The following is a 17,531-nucleotide window of genomic DNA, read 5'->3' on the forward strand; positions in this document are numbered from 1 at the left end:
ACTAACACCCTAACAACAAAAACCACTAAACCCCAACAAGAAACAACCTTAAACCCCTAACAACAAACAACCCTAAACCCCTAACATCAAACAACACTAACACCCTAACAACGAACACCTCTAACTCCCTAACAACAAACAACCCTAAACCCCTAACATCAAACAACACTAACCCCCTAACAACACAAACCACTAACACCCTAACAACAAACAACACTAACACCCTAACAACAAAAACCACTAAACCCCAACAAGAAACAACCTTAAACCCCTAACAACAAACAACCCTAAACCCCTAACAACAAACAACACTAACACCCTAACAACAAACAACTCTTACCCCCTAACAACAAACAACCCTAAACCCCTAACATCAAACAACACTAACCCCCTAACAACACAAACCACTAACACCCTAACATCAAAAAACACTAACACCCTAACAACAAAAACCACTAAACCCCAAAAAGAAACAACCTTAAACCCCTAACAACAAACAACCCTAAACCCCTAACATCAAACAACACTAACACCCTAACAACACAAACCACTAACACCCTAACAACAAACAACACTAACCCCCTAACAACAAACACTAACCCCCAACAACAAACAACCCTAACCCCTGAAAACCAAAAACACTAACCCACTAAGAACAAACAACCCTAACCCACTAACAACAAACAACCCTAAACCCCTAACATCAAACAACACTAACCCCCTAACAACACAAACCACTAACACCCTAACAACAAACAACACTAACACCCTAACAACAAAAATCACTAAACCCCAACAAGAAACAACCCTAAACCCCTAACAACAAACACTAACCCCCTAACAAAAAACAACACTAAACCCCTAACAAGAAACTACCCTAACCCCGTAACAACAAACCACACTAACCCCGTAACAAGAAAGAGCCCTAACCCCCTAACAACAAAGAACACTAACACCCTAACAACAAACAACCCTAACCCCTGAAAACCAAAAACACTAACCCACTAACAACAAACAACCCTAACCCACTAACAACAAACAACCCTAAACCCCTAACATCAAACAACACTAACCCCCTAACAACACAAACCACTAACACCCTAAAAACAAACAACACTAACACCCTAACAACAAAAACCACTAAACCCCAACAAGAAACAACCTTAAACCCCTAACAACAAACAACCCTAAACCCCTAACAACAAACAACACTAACACCCTAACAACAAACAACTCTAACCCCCTAACAACAAACAACCCTAAACCCCTAACATCAAACAACACTAACCCCCTAACAACACAAACCACTAACACCCTAACATCAAACAACACTAACACCCTAACAACAAAAACCACTAAACCCCAACAAGAAACAACCTTAAACCCCTAACAACAAACAACCCTAAACCCCTAACAACAAACAACACTAACACCCTAACAACAAACAACTCTAACCCCCTAACAACAAACAACCCTAAACCCCTAACATCAAACAACACTAACCCCCTAACAACACAAACCACTAACACCCTAACATCAAACAACACTAACACCCTAACAACAAAAACCACTAAACCCCAACAAGAAACAACCTTAAACCCCTAACAACAAACAACCCTAAACCCCTAACATCAAACAACACTAACACCCTAACAACACAAACCACTAACACCCTAACAACAAACAACACTAACCCCCTAACAACAAAAACCACTAAACCCCAACAAGAAACAACCTTAAACCCCTAACAACAAACAACCCTAAACCCCTAACAACAAACAACACTAACACCCTAACAACAAACAACTCTAACCCCCTAACAACAAACAACCCTAAACCCCTAACATCAAACAACACTAACCCCCTAACAACACAAACCACTAACACCCTAACAACAAACAACACTAACACCCTAACAACAAACAACCCTAAACCCCTAACATCAAACAACACTAACAACCTAACAACACAAACCACTAACACCCTAACAACAAACAACCCTAACCCCCTAACAACAAACACTAACCCCCAAACAACAAACAACCCTAACCCCTGAAAACCAAAAACACTAACCCACTAACAACAAACAACCCTAACCCACTAACAACAAACAACCCTAAACCCCTAACATCAAACAACACTAACCCCCTAACAACACAAACCACTAACACCCTAACAACAAACAACACTAACACCGTAACAACAAAAACCACTAAACCCCAACAAGAAACAACCTTAAACCCCTAACAACAAACAACCCTAAACCCCTAACATCAAACAACACTAACACCCTAACAACAAACAACTCTAACCCCCTAACAACAAACAACCCTAAACCCCTAACATCAAACAACACTAACACCCTAACAACAAAAACCACTAAACCCCAACAAGAAACAACCTTAAACCCCTAACAACAAACAACCCTAAACCCCTAACATCAAACAACACTAACCCCCTAACAACACAAACCACTAACACCCTAACAACAAACAACACTAACACCCTAACAACAAAAACCACTAAACCCCAACAAGAAACAACCTTAAACCCCTAACAACAAACAACCCTAAACCCCTAACAACAAACAACACTAACACCCTAACAACAAACAACTCTAACCCCCTAACAACAAACAACCCTAAACCCCTAACATCAAACAACACTAACCCCCTAACAACACAAACCACTAACACCCTAACAACAAAAACCACTAAACCCCAACAAGAAACAACCTTAAAACCCTAACAACAAACAACCCTAAACCCCTAACAACAAACAACACTAACACCCTAACAACAAACAACTCTAAACCCCTAACAACAAACAACCCTAAACCCCTAACATCAAACAACACTAACCCCCTTACAACACAAACCACTAACACCCTAACAACAAACAACACTAACACCCTAACAACAAAAACCACTAAACCCCAACAATAAACAACCTTAAACCCCTAACAAAAAACAACCCTAAACCCCTAACATCAAACAACACTAACACCCTAACAACACAAACCACTAACACCCTAACAACAAACAACCCTAACCCCCTAACAACAAACACTAACCCCCAAACAACAAAAAACCCTAACCCCTGAAAACAAAAACACTAACCCACTAACAACAAACAACCCTAACCCACTAACAACAAACAACCCTAAACCCCTAACATCAAACAACACTAACCCCCTAACAACCCAAACCACTAACACCCTAACAACAAACAACACTAACCCCCTAACAACAAAAACCACTAAACCCCAACAAGAAACAACCTTAAACCCCTAACAACAAACAACCCTAAACCCCTAACAACAAACAACACTAACACCCTAACAACACAAACCACTAACACCCTAACAACAAACAACACTAACACCCTAACAACAAAAACCACTAAACCCCAACAAGAAACAACCTTAAACCCCTAACAACAAACAACCCTAAACCCCTAACAACAAACAACACTAACACCCTAACAACAAACAACTCTAACCCCCTAACAACAAACAACCCTAAACCCCTAACATCAAACAACACTAACCCCCTAACAACACAAACCACTAACACCCTAACAACAAAAACCACTAAACCCCAACAAGAAACAACCTTAAAACCCTAACAACAAACAACCCTAAACCCCTAACAACAAACAACACTAACACGCTAACAACAAACAACTCTAACCCCCTAACAACAAACAACCCTAAACCCCTAACATCAAACAACACTAACCCCCTTACAACACAAACCACTAACACCCTAACAACAAACAACACTAACACCCTAACAACAAAAACCACTAAACCCCAACAATAAACAACCTTAAACCCCTAACAAAAAACAACCCTAAACCCCTAACATCAAACAACACTAACACCCTAACAACACAAACCACTAACACCCTAACAACAAACAACCCTAACCCCCTAACAACAAACACTAACCCCCAAACAACAAACAACCCTAACCCCTGAAAACAAAAACACTAACCCACTAACAACAAACAACCCTAACCCACTAACAACAAACAACCCTAAACCCCTAACATCAAACAACACTAACCCCCTAACAACCCAAACCACTAACACCCTAACAACAAACAACACTAACCCCCTAACAACAAAAACCACTAAACCCCAACAAGAAACAACTTTAAACCCCTAACAACAAACAACCCTAAACCCCTAACAAAAAACAACACTAACACCCTAACAACAAACAACTCTTACCCCCTAACAACAAACAACCCTAAACCCCTAACATCAAACAACACTAACCCCCTAACAACACAAACCACTAACACCCTAACATCAAACAACACTAACACCCTAACAACAAAAACCACTAAACCCCAACAAGAAACAACCTTAAACCCCTAACAACAAACAACCCTAAACCCCTAACATCAAACAACACTAACACCCTAACAACACAAACCACTAACACCCTAACAACAAACAACACTAACCCCCTAACAACAAACACTAACCCCCAAACAACAAACAACCCTAACCCCTGAAAACCAAAAACACTAACCCACCAACAACAAACAACCCTAACCCACTAACAACAACCCTAAACCCCTAACATCAAACAACACTAACCCCCTAACAACACAAACCACTAACACCCTAACAAGAAACAACACTAACACCCTAACAACAAAAACCACTAAACCCCAACAAGAAACAACCCTAAACCCCTAACAACAAACACTAACCCCCTAACAAAAAACAACACTAAACCCCTAACAAGAAACTACCCTAACCCCGTAACAACAAACAACACTAACCCCGTAACAAGAAACAACCCTAACCCCCTAACAACAAAGAACACTAACTCCCTAACAACAAACAACCCTAACCCCTGAAAACCAAAGACACTAACCCACTAACAACAAACAACCCTAACCCACTAACAACAAACAACCCTAAACCCCTAACATCAAACAACACTAACCCCCTAACAACACAAACCACTAACACCCTAACAACAACAACACTAACCCCCTAACAACAAACACTAACCCCCAAACAACAAACAACCCTAAACCCTGAAAACCAAAAACACTAACCCACTAACAACAAACAACCCTAACCCACTAACAACAAACAACCCTAAACCCCTAACATCAAACAACACTAACCCCCTAACAACACAAACCACTAACACCCTAACAACAAACAACACTAACACCCTAACAACAAAAACCACTAAACCCCAACAAGAAACAACCCTAAACCCCTAACAACAAACACTAACCCCCTAACAAAAAACAACACTAAACCCCTAACAAGAAACTACCCTAACCCCGTAACAACAAACAACACTAACCCCGTAACAAGAAACAACCCTAACCCCCTAACAACAAAGAACACTAACACCCTAACAACAAACAACCCTAACCCCTGAAAACCAAAAACACTAACCCACTAAGAACAAACAACCCTAACCCACTAACAACAAACAACCCTAAACCCCTAACATCAAACAACACTAACCCCCTAACAACACAAACCACTAACACCCTAACAACAAACAACACTAACACCCTAACAACAAGCAACACTAACCCCGTAACAAGAAACAACCCTAACCCCCTAACAACAAAGAACAATAACACCCTAACAACAAACAACCCTAAACCCCTAACATCAAAGAACACTAACACCCTAACAACAAACAACCCTAACCTCCTAACATCAAACAACACTAACCCCCTAACAACACAAACCACTAACACCCTAACAACAAACAACACTAACACCCTAACAACAAAAACCACTAAACCCCAACAAGAAACAACCTTAAACCCCTAACAACAAACAACCCTAAACCCCTAACAACAAACAACACTAACACCCTAACAACAAACAACTCTAACCCCCTAACAACAAACAACCCTAAACCCCTAACATCAAACAACACTAACCCCCTAACAACACAAACCACTAACACCCAACATCAAACAACACTAACACCCTAACAACAAAAACCACTAAACCCCAACAAGAAACAACCTTAAACCCCTAACAACAAACAACCCTAAACCCCTAACATCAAACAACACTAACACCCTAACAACACAAACCACTAACACCCTAACAACAAACAACACTAACCCCCTAACAACAAACACTAACCCCCAAACAACAAACAACCCTAAACCCTGAAAACCAAAAACAGTAACCCACTAAGAACAAACAACCCTAACCCACTAACAACAAACAACCCTAAACCCCTAACATCAAACAACACTAACCCCCTAACAACACAAACCACTAACACCCTAACAACAAACAACACTAACACCCTAACAACAAAAATCACTAAACCCCAACAAGAAACAACCCTAAACCCCTAACAACAAACACTAACCCCCTAACAAAAAACAACACTAAACCCCTAACAAGAAACTACCCTAACCCCGTAACAACAAACAACACTAACCCCGTAACAAGAAACAACCCTAACCCCCTAACAACAAAGAACACTAACACCCTAACAACAAACAACCCTAACCCCTGAAAACCAAAAACACTAACCCACTAACAACAAACATCCCTAACCCACTAACAACAAACAATCCTAAACCCCTAACATCAAACAACACTAACCCCCTAACAACACAAACCACTAACACCCTAAAAACAAACAACACTAACACCCTAACAACAAAAACCACTAAACCCCAACAAGAAACAACCTTAAACCCCTAACAACAAACAACCCTAAACCCCTAACAACAAACAACACTAACACCCTAACAACAAACAACTCTAACCCCCTAACAACAAACAACCCTAAACCCCTAACATCAAACAACACTAACCCCCTAACAACACAAACCACTAACACCCTAACAACAAACAACACTAACACCCTAACAACAAAAACCACTAAACCCCAACAAGAAACAACCTTAAACCCCTAACAACAAACAACCCTAAACCCCTAACAACAAACAACACTAACACCCTAACAACAAACAACTCTAACCCCCTAACAACAAACAACCCTAAACCCCTAACATCAAACAACACTAACCCCCTAACAACACAAACCACTAACACCCTAACATCAAACAACACTAACACCCTAAAAACAAAAACCACTAAACCCCAACAAGAAACAACCTTAAACCCCTAACAACAAACAACCCTAAACCCCTAACAACAAACAACACTAACACCCTAACAACAAACAACTCCAACCCCCTAACAACAAACAACCCTAAACCCCTAACATCAAACAACACTAACCCCCTAACAACACAAACCACTAACACCCTAACATCAAACAACACTAACACCCTAACAACAAAAACCACTAAACCCCAACAAGAAACAACCTTAAACCCCTAACAACAAACAACCCTAAACCCCTAACATCAAACAACACTAACACCCTAACAACACAAACCACTAACACCCTAACAACAAACAACACTAACCCCCTAACAACAAAAACCACTAAACCCCAACAAGAAACAACCTTAAACCCCTAAAAACAAACAACCCTAAACCCCTAACATCAAACAACACTAACACCCTAACAACACAAACCACTAACAACCTAACAACAAACAACACTAACCCCCTAACAACAAAAACCACTAAACCCCAACAAGAAACAACCTTAAACCCCTAACAACAAACAACCCTAAACCCCTAACAACAAACAACACTAACACCCTAACAACAAACACTAACCCCCTAACAACAAACAACCCTAAACCCCTAACATCAAACAACACTAACCCCCTAACAACACAAACCACTAACACCCTAACAACAAACAACACTAACACCCTAACAACAAAAACCACTAAACCCCACCAAGAAACAACCCTAAACCCCTAACAACAAACACTAACCCCCTAACAAAAAACAACACTAAACCCCTAACAAGAAACTACCCTAACCCCGTAACAACAAACAACACTAACCCCGTAACAAGAAACAACCCTAACCCCCTAACAACAAAGAACACTAACACCCTAACAACAAACAACCCTAACCCCTGAAAACCAAAAAAACTAACCCACTATCAACAAACAACCCTAACCCACTAACAACAAACAACCCTAAACCCCTAACATCAAACAACACTAACCCCCTAACAACACAAACCACTAACACCCTAACAACAAACAACACAAACACCCTAACAACAAAAACCACTAAACCCCAACAAGAAACAACCTTAAACCCCTAACAACAAACAACCCTAAACCCCTAACATCAAACAACACTAACACCCTAACAACACAAACCACTAACACCCTAACAACAAACAACCCTAACCCACTAACAACAAACAACCCTAAACCCCTAACATCAAACAACACTAACCCCCTAACAACACAAACCACTAACACCCTAACAACAAACAACACTAACACCCTAACAACAAAAACCACTAAACCCCAACAAGAAACAACCTTAAACCCCTAACAACAAACAACCCTAAACCCCTAACATCAAACAACACTAACACCCTAACAACGAACACCTCTAACTCCCTAACAACAAACAACCCTAAACCCCTAACATCAAACAACACTAACCCCCTAACAACACAAACCACTAACACCCTAACAACAAACAACACTAACACCCTAACAACAAAAACCACTAAACCCCAACAAGAAACAACCTTAAACCCCTAACAACAAACAACCCTAAACCCCTAACAACAAACAACACTAACACCCTAACAACAAACAACTCTTACCCCCTAACAACAAACAACCCTAAACCCCTAACATCAAACAACACTAACCCCCTAACAACACAAACCACTAACACCCTAACATCAAAAAACACTAACACCCTAACAACAAAAACCACTAAACCCCAAAAAGAAACAACCTTAAACCCCTAACAACAAACAACCCTAAACCCCTAACATCAAACAACACTAACACCCTAACAACACAAACCACTAACACCCTAACAACAAACAACACTAACCCCCTAACAACAAACACTAACCCCCAACAACAAACAACCCTAACCCCTGAAAACCAAAAACACTAACCCACTAAGAACAAACAACCCTAACCCACTAACAACAAACAACCCTAAACCCCTAACATCAAACAACACTAACCCCCTAACAACACAAACCACTAACACCCTAACAACAAACAACACTAACACCCTAACAACAAAAATCACTAAACCCCAACAAGAAACAACCCTAAACCCCTAACAACAAACACTAACCCCCTAACAAAAAACAACACTAAACCCCTAACAAGAAACTACCCTAACCCCGTAACAACAAACCACACTAACCCCGTAACAAGAAAGAGCCCTAACCCCCTAACAACAAAGAACACTAACACCCTAACAACAAACAACCCTAACCCCTGAAAACCAAAAACACTAACCCACTAACAACAAACAACCCTAACCCACTAACAACAAACAACCCTAAACCCCTAACATCAAACAACACTAACCCCCTAACAACACAAACCACTAACACCCTAACAACAAACAACACTAACACCCTAACAACAAAAACCACTAAACCCCAACAAGAAACAACCTTAAACCCCTAACAACAAACAACCCTAAACCCCTAACAACAAACAACACTAACACCCTAACAACAAACAATTCTAACCCCCTAACAACAAACAACCCTAAACCCCTAACATCAAACAACACTAACCCCCTAACAACACAAACCACTAACACCCTAACAACAAACAACACTAACACCCTAACAACAAAAACCACTAAACCCCAACAAGAAACAACCTTAAACCCCTAACAACAAACAACCCTAAACTCCTAACAACAAACAACACTAACACCCTAACAACAAACAACTCTAACCCCCTAACAACAAACAACCCTAAACCCCTAACATCAAACAACACTAACCCCCTAACAACACAAACCACTAACACCCTAACATCAAACAACACTAACACCCTAACAACAAAAACCACTAAACCCCAACAAGAAACAACCTTAAACCCCTAACAACAAACAACCCTAAACCCCTAACAACAAACAACACTAACACCCTAACAACAAACAACTCTAACCCCCTAACAACAAACAACCCTAAACCCCTAACATCAAACAACACTAACCCCCTAACAACACAAACCACTAACACCCTAACATCAAACAACACTAACACCCAAACAACAAAAACCACTAAACCCCAACAAGAAACAACCTTAAACCCCTAACAACAAGCAACCCTAAACGCCTAACATCAAACAACACTAACACCCTAACAACACAAACCACTAACACCCTAACAACAAACAACACTAACCCCCTAACAACAAAAACCACTAAACCCCAACAAGAAACAACCTTAAACCCCTAACAACAAACAACCCTAAACCCCTAACAACAAACAACACTAACACCCTAACAACAAACAACTCTAACCCCCTAACAACAAACAACCCTAAACCCCTAACATCAAACAACACTAACCCCCTAACAACACAAACCACTAACACCCTAACAACAAACAACACTAACACCCTAACAACAAACAACCCTAAACCCCTAACATCAAACAACACTAACAACCTAACAACACAAACCACTAACACCCTAACAACAAACAACCCTAACCCCCTAACAACAAACACTAACCCCCAAACAACAAACAACCCTAACCCCTGAAAACCAAAAACACTAACCCACTAACAACAAACAACACTAACCCACTAACAACAAACAACCCTAAACCCCTAACATCAAACAACACTAACCCCCTAACAACACAAACCACTAACACCCTAACAACAAACAACACTAACACCCTAACAACAAAAACCACTAAACCCCAACAAGAAACAACCTTAAACCCCTAACAACAAACAACCCTAAACCCCTAACATCAAACAACACTAACACCCTAACAACAAACAACTCTAACCCCTAACAACAAACAACCCTAAACCCCTAACATCAAACAACACTAACATCCTAACAACAAAAACCACTAAACCCCAACAAGAAACAACCTTAAACCCCTAACAACAAACAACCCTAAACCCCTAACATCAAACAACACTAACCCCCTAACAACACAAACCACTAACACCCTAACAACAAACAACACTAACACCCTAACAACAAAAACCACTAAACCCCAACAAGAAACAACCTTAAACCCCTAACAACAAACAACCCTAAACCCCTAACAACAAACAACACTAACACCCTAACAACAAACAACTCTAACCCCCTAACAACAAACAACCCTAAACCCCTAACATCAAACAACACTAACCCCCTAACAACACAAACCACTAACACCCTAACAACAAAAACCACTAAACCCCAACAAGAAACAACCTTAAAACCCTAACAACAAACAACCCTAAACCCCTAACAACAAACAACACTAAAACCCTAACAACAAACAACTCTAACCCCCTAACAACAAACAACCCTAAACCCCTAACATCAAACAACACTAACCCCCTTACAACACAAACCACTAACACCCTAACAACAAACAACACTAACACCCTAACAACAAAAACCACTAAACCCCAACAATAAACAACCTTAAACCCCTAACAAAAAACAACCCTAAACCCCTAACATCAAACAACACTAACACCCTAACAACACAAACCACTAACACCCTAACAACAAACAACCCTAACCCCCTAACAACAAACACTAACCCCCAAACAACAAACAACCCTAACCCCTGAAAACAAAAACACTAACCCACTAACAACAAACAACCCTAACCCACTAACAACAAACAACCCTAAACCCCTAACATCAAACAACACTAACCCCCTAACAACCCAAACCACTAACACCCTAACAACAAACAACACTAACCCCCTAACAACAAAAACCACTAAACCCCAACAAGAAACAACTTTAAACCCCTAACAACAAACAACCCTAAACCCCTAACAAAAAACAACACTAACACCCTAACAACAAACAACTCTTACCCCCTAACAACAAACAACCCTAAACCCCTAACATCAAACAACACTAACCCCCTAACAACACAAACCACTAACACCCTAACATCAAACAACACTAACACCCTAACAACAAAAACCACTAAACCCCAACAAGAAACAACCTTAAACCCCTAACAACAAACAACCCTAAACCCCTAACATCAAACAACACTAACACCCTAACAACACAAACCACTAACACCCTAACAACAAACAACACTAACCCCCTAACAACAAACACTAACCCCCAAACAACAAACAACCCTAACCCCTGAAAACCAAAAACACTAACCCACCAACAACAAACAACCCTAACCCACTAACAACAACCCTAAATCCCTAACATCAAACAACACTAACCCCCTAACAACACAAACCACTAACACCCTAACAACAAACAACACTAACACCCTAACAACAAAAACCACTAAACCCCAACAAGAAACAACCCTAAACCCCTAACAACAAACACTAACCCCCTAACAAAAAACAACACTAAACCCCTAACAAGAAACTACCCTAACCCCGTAACAACAAACAACACTAACCCCGTAACAAGAAACAACCCTAACCCCCTAACAACAAAGAACACTAACTCCCTAACAACAAACAACCCTAACCCCTGAAAACCAAAGACACTAACCCACTAACAACAAACAACCCTAACCCACTAACAACAAACAACCCTAAACCCCTAACATCAAACAACACTAACCCCCTAACAACACAAACCACTAACACCCTAACAACAACAACACTAACCCCCTAACAACAAACACTAACCCCCAAACAACAAACAACCCTAAACCCTGAAAACCAAAAACACTAACCCACTAACAACAAACAACCCTAACCCACTAACAACAAACAACCCTAAACCCCTAACATCAAACAACACTAACCCCCTAACAACACAAACCACTAACACCCTAACAACAAACAACACTAACACCCTAACAACAAACAACACTAACCCCGTAACAAGAAACAACCCTAACCCCCTAACAACAAAGAACAATAACACCCTAACAACAAACAACCCTAAACCCCTAACATCAAAGAACACTAACACCCTAACAACAAACAACCCTAACCTCCTAACATCAAACAACACTAACCCCCTAACAACACAAACCACTAACACCCTAACAACAAACAACACTAACACCCTAACAACAAAAACCACTAAACCCCAACAAGAAACAACCTTAAACCCCTAACAACAAACAACCCTAAACCCCTAACAACAAACAACACTAACACCCTAACAACAAACAACTCTAACCCCCTAACAACAAACAACCCTAAACCCCTAACATCAAACAACACTAACCCCCTAACAACACAAACCACTAACACCCAACATCAAACAACACTAACACCCTAACAACAAAAACCACTAAACCCCAACAAGAAACAACCTTAAACCCCTAACAACAAACAACCCTAAACCCCTAACATCAAACAACACTAACACCCTAACAACACAAACCACTAACACCCTAACAACAAACAACACTAACCCCCTAACAACAAACACTAACCCCCAAACAACAAAAAACCCTAAACCCTGAAAACCAAAAACAGTAACCCACTAAGAACAAACAACCCTAACCCACTAACAACAAACAACCCTAAACCCCTAACATCAAACAACACTAACCCCCTAACAACACAAACCACTAACACCCTAACAACAAACAACACTAACACCCTAACAACAAAAATCACTAAACCCCAACAAGAAACAACCCTAAACCCCTAACAACAAACACTAACCCCCTAACAAAAAACAACACTAAACCCCTAACAAGAAACTACCCTAACCCCGTAACAACAAACAACACTAACCCCGTAACAAGAAACAACCCTAACCCCCTAACAACAAAGAACACTAACACCCTAACAACAAACAACCCTAACCCCTGAAAACCAAAAACACTAACCCACTAACAACAAACATCCCTAACCCACTAACAACAAACAATCCTAAACCCCTAACATCAAACAACACTAACCCCCTAACAACACAAACCACTAACACCCTAAAAACAAACAACACTAACACCCTAACAACAAAAACCACTAAACCCCAACAAGAAACAACCTTAAACCCCTAACAACAAACAACCCTAAACCCCTAACAACAAACAACACTAACACCCTAACAACAAACAACTCTAACCCCCTAACAACAAACAACCCTAAACCCCTAACATCAAACAACACTAACCCCCTAACAACACAAACCACTAACACCCTAACAACAAACAACACTAACACCCTAACAACAAAAACCACTAAACCCCAACAAGAAACAACCTTAAACCCCTAACAACAAACAACCCTAAACCCCTAACAACAAACAACACTAACACCCTAACAACAAACAACTCTAACCCCCTAACAACAAACAACCCTAAACCCCTAACATCAAACAACACTAACCCCCTAACAACACAAACCACTAACACCCTAACATCAAACAACACTAACACCCTAAAAACAAAAACCACTAAACCCCAACAAGAAACAACCTTAAACCCCTAACAACAAACAACCCTAAACCCCTAACAACAAACAACACTAACACCCTAACAACAAACAACTCCAACCCCCTAACAACAAACAACCCTAAACCCCTAACATCAAACAACACTAACCCCCTAACAACACAAACCACTAACACCCTAACATCAAACAACACTAACACCCTAACAACAAAAACCACTAAACCCCAACAAGAAACAACCTTAAACCCCTAACAACAAACAACCCTAAACCCCTAACATCAAACAACACTAACACCCTAACAACACAAACCACTAACACCCTAACAACAAACAACACTAACCCCCTAACAACAAAAACCACTAAACCCCAACAAGAAACAACCTTAAACCCCTAAAAACAAACAACCCTAAACCCCTAACATCAAACAACACTAACACCCTAACAACACAAACCACTAACAACCTAACAACAAACAACACTAACCCCCTAACAACAAAAACCACTAAACCCCAACAAGAAACAACCTTAAACCCCTAACAACAAACAACCCTAAACCCCTAACATCAAACAACACTAACACCCTAACAACAAACAACTCTAACCCCTAACAACAAACAACCCTAAACCCCTAACATCAAACAACACTAACATCCTAACAACAAAAACCACTAAACCCCAACAAGAAACAACCTTAAACCCCTAACAACAAACAACCCTAAACCCCTAACATCAAACAACACTAACCCCCTAACAACACAAACCACTAACACCCTAACAACAAACAACACTAACACCCTAACAACAAAAACCACTAAACCCCAACAAGAAACAACCTTAAACCCCTAACAACAAACAACCCTAAACCCCTAACAACAAACAACACTAACACCCTAACAACAAACAACTCTAACCCCCTAACAACAAACAACCCTAAACCCCTAACATCAAACAACACTAACCCCCTAACAACACAAACCACTAACACCCTAACAACAAAAACCACTAAACCCCAACAAGAAACAACCTTAAAACCCTAACAACAAACAACCCTAAACCCCTAACAACAAACAACACTAAAACCCTAACAACAAACAACTCTAACCCCCTAACAACAAACAACCCTAAACCCCTAACATCAAACAACACTAACCCCCTTACAACACAAACCACTAACACCCTAACAACAAACAACACTAACACCCTAACAACAAAAACCACTAAACCCCAACAATAAACAACCTTAAACCCCTAACAAAAAACAACCCTAAACCCCTAACATCAAACAACACTAACACCCTAACAACACAAACCACTAACACCCTAACAACAAACAACCCTAACCCCCTAACAACAAACACTAACCCCCAAACAACAAACAACCCTAACCCCTGAAAACAAAAACACTAACCCACTAACAACAAACAACCCTAACCCACTAACAACAAACAACCCTAAACCCCTAACATCAAACAACACTAACCCCCTAACAACCCAAACCACTAACACCCTAACAACAAACAACACTAACCCCCTAACAACAAAAACCACTAAACCCCAACAAGAAACAACTTTAAACCCCTAACAACAAACAACCCTAAACCCCTAACAAAAAACAACACTAACACCCTAACAACAAACAACTCTTACCCCCTAACAACAAACAACCCTAAACCCCTAACATCAAACAACACTAACCCCCTAACAACACAAACCACTAACACCCTAACATCAAACAACACTAACACCCTAACAACAAAAACCACTAAACCCCAACAAGAAACAACCTTAAACCCCTAACAACAAACAACCCTAAACCCCTAACATCAAACAACACTAACACCCTAACAACACAAACCACTAACACCCTAACAACAAACAACACTAACCCCCTAACAACAAACACTAACCCCCAAACAACAAACAACCCTAACCCCTGAAAACCAAAAACACTAACCCACCAACAACAAACAACCCTAACCCACTAACAACAACCCTAAACCCCTAACATCAAACAACACTAACCCCCTAACAACACAAACCACTAACACCCTAACAACAAACAACACTAACACCCTAACAACAAAAACCACTAAACCCCAACAAGAAACAACCCTAAACCCCTAACAACAAACACTAACCCCCTAACAAAAAACAACACTAAACCCCTAACAAGAAACTACCCTAACCCCGTAACAACAAACAACACTAACCCCGTAACAAGAAACAACCCTAACCCCCTAACAACAAAGAACACTAACTCCCTAACAACAAACAACCCTAACCCCTGAAAACCAAAGACACTAACCCACTAACAACAAACAACCCTAACCCACTAACAACAAACAACCCTAAACCCCTAACATCAAACAACACTAACCCCCTAACAACACAAACCACTAACACCCTAACAACAACAACACTAACCCCCTAACAACAAACACTAACCCCCAAACAACAAACAACCCTAAACCCTGAAAACCAAAAACACTAACCCACTAACAACAAACAACCCTAACCCACTAACAACAAACAACCCTAAACCCCTAACATCAAACAACACTAACCCCCTAACAACACAAACCACTAACACCCTAACAACAAACAACACTAACACCCTAACAACAAACAACACTAACCCCGTAACAAGAAACAACCCTAACCCCCTAACAACAAAGAACAATAACACCCTAACAACAAACAACCCTAAACCCCTAACATCAAAGAACACTAACACCCTAACAACAAACAACCCTAACCTCCTAACATCAAACAACACTAACCCCCTAACAACACAAACCACTAACACCCTAACAACAAACAACACTAACACCCTAACAACAAAAACCACTAAACCCCAACAAGAAACAACCTTAAACCCCTAACAACAAACAACCCTAAACCCCTAACAACAAACAACACTAACACCCTAACAACAAACAACTCTAACCCCCTAACAACAAACAACCCTAAACCCCTTACATCAAACAACACTAACCCCCTAACAACACAAACCACTAACACCCAAC

The sequence above is a fragment of the Elephas maximus genome, chromosome 17 (genome assembly GCF_024166365.1).
Source record: "Elephas maximus indicus isolate mEleMax1 chromosome 17, mEleMax1 primary haplotype, whole genome shotgun sequence".
In the NCBI taxonomy this organism is placed as follows: Eukaryota; Metazoa; Chordata; class Mammalia; order Proboscidea; family Elephantidae; genus Elephas; species Elephas maximus.